At 51.9% G+C, this 7,759-nt stretch overlaps 1 long non-coding RNA gene across 2 annotated transcripts in view; it reads left to right on the top strand.

Moving 5' to 3' along the window:
• The first annotated feature begins 90 nt into the window (after positions 1 to 90).
• Positions 91 to 7,759, top strand: part of LOC142599010 (uncharacterized) — a 33,397-nt gene continuing 25,728 nt past the window's right edge. The window contains exons 1-4 of one of the 2 annotated variants that reach the window (XR_012832783.1): positions 91 to 203; positions 750 to 774; positions 1,078 to 1,112; positions 1,564 to 1,622. This is a non-coding gene — a long non-coding RNA (uncharacterized LOC142599010). Of the gene's footprint in view, positions 204 to 749; positions 775 to 1,077; positions 1,113 to 1,247; positions 1,623 to 7,759 lie in introns of both variants that reach the window. The other variant, XR_012832784.1, reaches the window with a different exon arrangement.

Here is a 7,759-nt window from a genome sequence, read left to right as displayed (position 1 = left end):
TCACCTGGCATCTGACCTGTTCCTAAGGGCATCTCCTGCTTTCTGCTTCCTCTCCCCATGACTCTCCCTCTTCCCCAACATCTTTTGTCCCCACAGCTACCAACCCCTGGCTCCTCCACACCTTCCCCACAGGCATCATGCTGGGAGTGGTGGCTGTCCCCTCCTCCTCCTGTCTGTAGCCAGCTACTACGCTGTGAAGAAAGGTGAGCAATTTGGGAAAAATGAGGGCAAACCTTAGAGGTAAAATTGCAGCCTGATGCGAGGCTGCTGCTGTCTGACCCATGCTGGTTTAGCATTGCTGGCTCCTTACCCCTGTTTCAAGGGAAGCTGAGTCTCTCGGGCCTTTCCTTTATCACCCGGAGGGAGCAAAGATGCTGTGATGGGGAAGACTTTTCCTCCGGGTTGATTGCACTTGGATGCCAATGTAGGGAGGGAGAGACCAAATGCATCCCTGTCCCAGGCAGACATTTGCTCCCAGCCCTCTGCACTCCCAGCCCTCCCTACCCGAGCTGGCCTGAGTGGAGCAAGACCTGCTCCTCCACACTTGGGCTGTCCACAGATGCTGAGAGCTTGGGAGAAACCACTCTGGGCAACGGGATTCACGCTTGCATAGGCTGGGCTCTAAAACAACTCCTCTGAGTGAGGTGTGGGGGTTCAGGCCAGCATCTTCATTGTGCAGCCCAGAGCATGGAAAGCCAGGGCTGTGCAGTACCTCTGCCTCCCCACCTCTCCCTTTCTTTGCCTTGCAGGGGCCTGCAGAGACCGATGCCAAAGGTGAGCAGCAATCCCTCCTGGCTGCGGGGCTGGCGGGTGATGGAGACGGGGGCATCCTGGGCTCCCTGAAGTGGTCCTTGGCCAGGGGCAGCATGGTCTGTGTCCGTGGGTGGCTTTGCCCAGGGTGGAGGCAGGGAGAATCAGAACTTACCCTGGGCTTGCTCCATCCATTGACACGATGCAAGAAAGCATCATCCATGGGAATGACCCCAATGGTTCCATCGCTGTGGGATGACAGTGAGGCCGTAGAACCTAAGCATATTTTGTACCTGCTTTCTCTGGCCTGCTCTGTGATGCTGGTAGTGCTGAGGACTCTTCTGCTGACAACCGGAATTACTGTAAGTGCAAAGTCCCCTGCACCCTTCCACTCCTCCCTTGTAATGCAGAGCTGGCACCATTCTCAGTGTTGTTAATAAATATTCTTTTTATTCCCCAAAAATTACATCTAAAGAAATTATCTCCTTAATAAATAGTCCGAATCCCATCCTGATATCTACTCTTGAAACCTGGGGCTCTTCCCTTCTCCCCACAGCTGCCAACACTAAAGGATTGGGCAGAGCTGAGGAGAGTTCAGCTCCTGCAGAGGCCTTCAGGCTCTGTAAGCTCTGATTGGCTCCAAGACATCCCATTTTTAGGGGAGGACAAAGGCCAACCCCCATGAGGCTGGGATTTTCCCATGGCTCTGCTGGGGCTGTCATTGTCCTCCTTCTATGGTGCCAGCTCAGTCCAAGGGTCTGTGGCTGTGGTGGGCACCAGGAGGGTGAGGTTGCTGTCTTTTCTCTTTTGAAGGTCTCCAGACCAAACTATTCTGAAGCTTCACTCTACGCCAACTTAGGAGAAAGCGAGAGGTGATGCAAGCAGCTTCTGAGTTACCCAACACAAGACAGGGAATTCACATGGATGCTTGCTGGCTTTCCCTCCCCTCTACAATGATTTGTGTTTTGGGGCAGGATCTTGGGATGCAAACTCTGTGAAGCTAGGATTTTCTCATGACCATGATATAGCTGTGAAAAGACAGCAAAAGACCCCAAGATCCCTCTCCACTGGAAACACTGTGCTCCCTTCGTTGTGAAGATCATGTTGTGTGGGAAGGGATGGTGTCCACACAAGTTCTCTGAGACAAGCAAGGACAAATGGGAAAGCATGGAAGATCTGTGAGCTGTAACAAAAATCATGAAGAGGCACACCAAAGAGAAAGAAGATGCTGTTGCCTTATCCCAGAAGAGGTGTTGTGTGAAATGCCCCCGCAAACAGTTACTGTCTCCAGGAGCTGTAACAGAAAGCTGGTGGATGGGGCTCGAATGGGGACATCAAAACCCAGCTGGCTTGGAAAGCTGCAAAGCTCATCCCAGCTAAAGCTTCAGCATTAATGCAAATCCACAGTCACCAACTGGTGATAATTTTGATGCAAGACCATGATCTTCACAAACACTGGTGGCCCCATGACTTTGCCTGGTATTGTAACACTCCAATGGCATGGGCCATTTTGGGTAAGATGAGGGCAACAAATGAGTTTTGGCTGGGATTTTGGCTTGGGAAGGAAAGCAGGGCCAAGATGAGCAAGGAGAGGCAGTAGCGGAGTGTGAACATGAATCTTTTAGGGTCTGGTAGACATCTCAGCTGAGCTCAGAGAAGAGACTGCTCCCCTTTCTATCCCTACGTATCTCTACCATCCCTTCATATCTCTACAGCCATCCCTTTGTATCTCTACGGCTGTCTTTGGGCAGCTCAGTCCCATTCCTGAAGGGACTGCATAAGAGAGAGGTGCAATGGGTGGTACAAATTCATAGATGTTTATTCTTCATTGGAGCAAAACCACATCATCATTGCACACAGCTGTTAACAGAGACATGTGAGCACATCAGTGCATGTGTATCTGTGTAGCCATATCTAGATATGTGCATTGGTGCGTGTAGAGAAAAGAGCACACCCGTAGTTGTATCACGTAGTTTATGTATACACATGTGACACTTTACATAGTGGGATGGAGATGTCTTCACTTCAGGTACTCCTGTAGAGATTTACAATATATATAATGTATTTATACATCATAGATTGTAAAGATATGTGCAAGTCATAGATGTACTTTTGGTGAAAGTCATGCAGAAGACATTGATGATGTGTGTGGAAAGAGCTGGGCATGGTGGACGGATTGGGTGTGGAGATGTTGTCATGGAGAGGGCTTGTGGGTAGGTGTTGCCCTCCCAAGCTGAGTCTTGGCAATTCCCCCCACAAGAACTGGTGAAGAGAAGCGAAGGGGTTAGCACACATGCCATCTCTCCAGGTGAACCTCCTGGCTCCTGCCCTCTTAACATCATAGCATCATAGAATTGTTGTGGTTGGAAAAGACCTTTAAGATCATCAAGTCTAACCTTTAACCTAGCACTGGCAAGTCCAAGCACTAAACAATGTCCCAAAGCACCACATCCACATGTATTTTAAATACCTCCGGGGTGGTGACTCAACCACTTCCCTGGGCAGTCTGTTGCAATGATTGATAACTCTTTTGGTGATGAAATTTTTCTGAACATCCAGTTTAAACCTCCTCTGGCAGAACTTGAAGCCATTTCCTCTTGTCATATTGCTTGTTACTTGGGACAAGAGACTGACAGCCCCTGGCTACAACCTCCTTTCACCTGATAGTGATCAGGTCTCCCTTCAGCCTCCTTTTCTCCACAATAAACAACCCCAGTTCCCTCAGCTGCTTCTCATCAGACCTGTTCTCTAGACCCTTCACCAGCTTCATTGCCCTTCTTTGGACATGCTCCAGCACCTCAATGTCTTTCTTGGAGTGAGGGGCCCAAAACTGAACACAGTACTGAGTTGCAACCTCACCAGTGCCGAGTACAGGGGAACGATCACTTCCCTACTCCTGCTGGCCACACCGTTCCTGATACAAGCCAGGATGCTGTTGACCTTCTTGGCCACCTGAGCACACTGCCAGCTCATATTCAGTTGGCTGTTGACCAGCACACGCAGGTCCTTTTCTGCCAGGCAGCTATCCAGCAACTCATCCCCAAGCCTGTAGCGTTGCCTGGGGTGGTTGTGACCCAAGTGCAGGACCCATCACTGATTCTTCTTCAACCTCATACAGCTGGCCTTGGCCCATTGATCCAGCCTCTCCAGATCCCTCTGCAGAGCCTTCCTACCCTCAAGCAGATCAACACTCCCACACAACTTGGTGTCATCTGCAAAGTTACTGAGGGCGCACTCGATCCCCTTGTCCAGATCATTGACAAAGGTATTAAAGAGAACCGGCCCCAGTACTGATCCCTGGGGAACACCACTAGTGACCGGCCACCAACTGGATTTATCTCCATTCACCACAACTCTTTGGGCCTGGCCATCCAGCCACTTTTTACCCAGTGAAGCGTACACCCATCCAAGCCATGAGCAGCCAGTTTCTCCAGGAGAATGCTGTCAGAAATCACGTCCAAGTCTTTACTAAAGTCCAGGTAGGCAACATCCAGACTCTTTCTGTCATCCACTGAATGTGTCACCTTGTCATAGAAGGAGATCAGGTTAACGAAGCAGGACCTGCCCTTCATAAACCCATTCTGACTGGGACCCCATTCCTAGGTCCAACCCTACCATCTCAGAGGGCACAGGGGGACAGTTTCAGCCTCTGACAGCCATGCCCTCCACATCCTGCGTCCCTCCTTTGCTTCCCATCACCCGGGGTGGTGTCAACATCCAAGGGCAGTTCCATGGGCACCGGCCGTCTTGTTAATGCGATGTGCTAGTTTTGGCTGGGAGAGAGTTAATTTTCTTCACAGTAACTATCATGGGGCTGTGGTTTGGATCTGTGATGGAAACAGTGCTGATAATTCAGGGATGCTTTTGTCATTGCTGAGCAGTGCTTACACAGCATCAAGGCCTTTTCTGCTTCTCATGCCACCCCACCAGCGCACCAGGGGTGCACAGGAAGTTGGGAGGGGATGCAGTCAGGACAGCTGACCCCAACTGACCAAAGGGATATCCCATTCCAGATGACATCATGCTCAGCATATAATGCTGGGGGAAGAGGAAGGAAGGAGGGGACATTCGGAGTGATGGCGTTTGTCTTCCCCAGGAACCATTCCTCGTTGGAGCCCTGCTTTCCTGGGGACGGCTGAACACCTGCCTGTCAATGGAAAGCAGTGAATGAATTCCTTGGTTTGCTTTGCTTGCGTGCGTGGCTTTTGCTTTTCCTAATAAACTGTCTTTATCTCAACGCAGGAGTTTTCTCACTTTCACTCTTCCAATTCTCTCCACCACCATCCCACCAGGGGGGAAGTGAGCGAGCGACTGTGTGGTGGTTAGTTGCCGGCTGGAGTTAAACCACAACAGATGACCAGTGCAGAGGCACGTATATGGGCAGAGGACCTGTGGCAGGAGAGTCAGAAAGGCTTTCTTCCTCCTGGCTGAGGAGGGGGCTGCCATCCCCTGATCCAAGGGATCGGAGGGTTTCCCTCCCTGCTGGCATTGCCCCCACACATATAGCCTGGAAAAGTGCTGATCTGAGGATGGCTGAGCCCATCATTCCACACTCAGGTCCAAGCGCTGGATCTGGGCTCCCCACTTCCAGACAGACAGGAAACTACTGGAGAGAGTCCAGCAAAGGGCTACGAGGATGATGAGGGGACTGGAGCATCTCTCTTCTGAGGAAAGGCTGAGAGAGCTGGGGCTGTTTAGCCTGGAGAAGACTGAGAGGGGATCTGATCAACGCTGATAAATATCTAAAGGGTAAGCGTCTAGAGGATGGGGCCAGACTATTTTCAGCAGTGTCCGCAGACGGATCAGATGCAATGGGAACAAACTAGAACACAGCAAGTTCCATCTGAATGTGGCACAAAACTTGATTACTTTGAGGGTGAAGGAGCACTGGGTTGGACTAGATGTCCTCTAGAGGTCCCTTCCAACTCCTACCATTCTGGGCAGAGGCATGCTGGGCTGAAAACCTCACCCCGGAGACAGGACTGGAGGTGTCCGACTGTGGGACAGATGGGGATGGGGTCTTGGCATCAGCAGCCCCCAGCATGCACCACAGGCTCTATCTTCCCCCCACAGCGCCTCAAGCCTCCAACACCAACATCTCCTGTCACTGGCTCGGGAGCACAAATTTGCTCCCCAGTGTGACACTCCAGATGCTGAACTCTGGGCCCTTGGTGAGCACCAGGGAGCTCAGGGCCAGGGGTGGGGTGCAGCCAGGAGCGGAACACCTGGGCTGGGAAGCACAAGGCAGCATGGCTTGAAGGTCGGAATGGGGGAAGGAGGGTGGGAGCCAACCTCATGAAGAGAGGCTTGGAGGCAGGGTGGCAGGTGATGCCTCCTGCCTTCATCTTGGAGCTGCATGCAGGTAGTGGGTGGACTCAGAGGAGTAAAACCTTGCCTGTGAGAAAAGCCACTGTCAGTTTGGGTGGCCAGATGCCATTTCAGCACCCTGCATCGCAAAAACAAGCCAGACATGGAGAAGACCAAGGGGAGACCTCTTCCACACAGCCACAGCAACAAGGAACATGCGTCCAAGCAGAGCAATGGCATGCAAGGCTCCAGAAAACATCCTGGGGTACTGCTGCAGGTCAGGGAGCTCTTGCTGTTGTTTTCAATTCTGCTTCAAGCCCAAATCAAACCCAACAAAGCATCATGGATACACACATCTTTCTGGAGGAGTGGTTGGGTTGATTTTGGGGACCAGGAAGGAAATCTCATTTCTAAATATAAGAGCCACTGTCACATTCACAGAGGAGTGGTCTGGTCTAGAGGTCGCATGGTCAACTTCTGAGCGTGCAGAGTGAGCACAAGGTGAATACCTTGCTGCTGTGAGAGTAGATGTGGGAAATGGAGGTCTTTTTCAAGCAAGGTCACTCGTGGTCCAGTAGCTGCACCAAGGTGCAGTGACTGGGCTGGGCTGAGATGGTGCTGAGCCCAAGTGAGCCCATCCTCCATGATGTCATCCACTATTCTCTAAGGGAAGTCCCAAGAGGCCAGGCTCCTGAAGATCCCTTGAAAAGCCAGGACTGTCCCCCTGCACTCACAATTCTGCCTCTCATTTCCTTCCTGACCCCTCTTGTTTGGAGAAAAGCTCCCAAATTTCCATCTGTCTTCTCCTAGGTGGACACACATGCCCGTGTGCAGTGCACAGCTAAGAGCGTGGTATATCACAGGCCCATTGTGACTTAACAGATTGTCTCTGCACATCCAGCACTACTGCTCCTCTTCTCCACAGGAAGATGTGATCCAGAGATCACTTCCCTCTGGCTAACTCGATCCGTCCTTGACGCAGACACATAGGCTGCTATCATACTCGTACTCCACCAACCTGACTTGGCCATCATGCCTCCTCTCCAATGGCTCCACTTCCAATAAACCTTTTTGGAGATGCTTTTTGTCTGCGGCCCTCTTAGTTCCCAGCCTCTTAACATAGCAATTTAGGTCTTCCCAGACCCAGGAGTCCACTCTATTTCTGGGCTGAGATGTAAAGTGCTGGGTGACAGAGGACCCATGGGGAAACTGGGTCCATGGGTGGTCCCTGACGTGGGTCTTGCCAAGACTCAGAGAGCAGGAGAGGCTGCTTGCTGTGAGTCACCCAGCTGCCATGGCTAAAGATGACCTGGGGGTGCTCAGCAACCCCCAGCCAGGGGAAGGATCAGGGAGAGGCACTGAGAAAGGCCCGATACAGTGATCAGGGGTCAGCAGAGGACCACCAAGAGACTTCCAGGGTCCTCTTTGTGGCAAGGCACCTCTGGCCACATGTGGGTTGTTCCCAGGTCCAGCAAAACCCAGCACGGACACTTCTTCTGCCATTTCCTCAGCTGCTCAGAAAGCAGAGCCTGCCAACCTGAGCTGGCCAGGGATGGGGAAGGTGTCATAAGGTACGGCATGTTGGGGGCTCATGCCAGAGCTACCCACTGTCACCTTGCTGCTGTTGGGTGAGTCGGAGTATGGCATGTCTGTGGGACAGGGATGGGGCTGCCAGGCTTTGAGGCATGTCCATGGGGACTTT

Source organism: Balearica regulorum, chromosome 33 (genome assembly GCF_011004875.1).
Source record: "Balearica regulorum gibbericeps isolate bBalReg1 chromosome 33, bBalReg1.pri, whole genome shotgun sequence".
Taxonomy (NCBI): domain Eukaryota; kingdom Metazoa; phylum Chordata; class Aves; order Gruiformes; family Gruidae; genus Balearica; species Balearica regulorum.
Note: the sequence above shows the minus strand (reverse complement) of the source record. Positions and strands in the feature narration are given on the sequence as shown.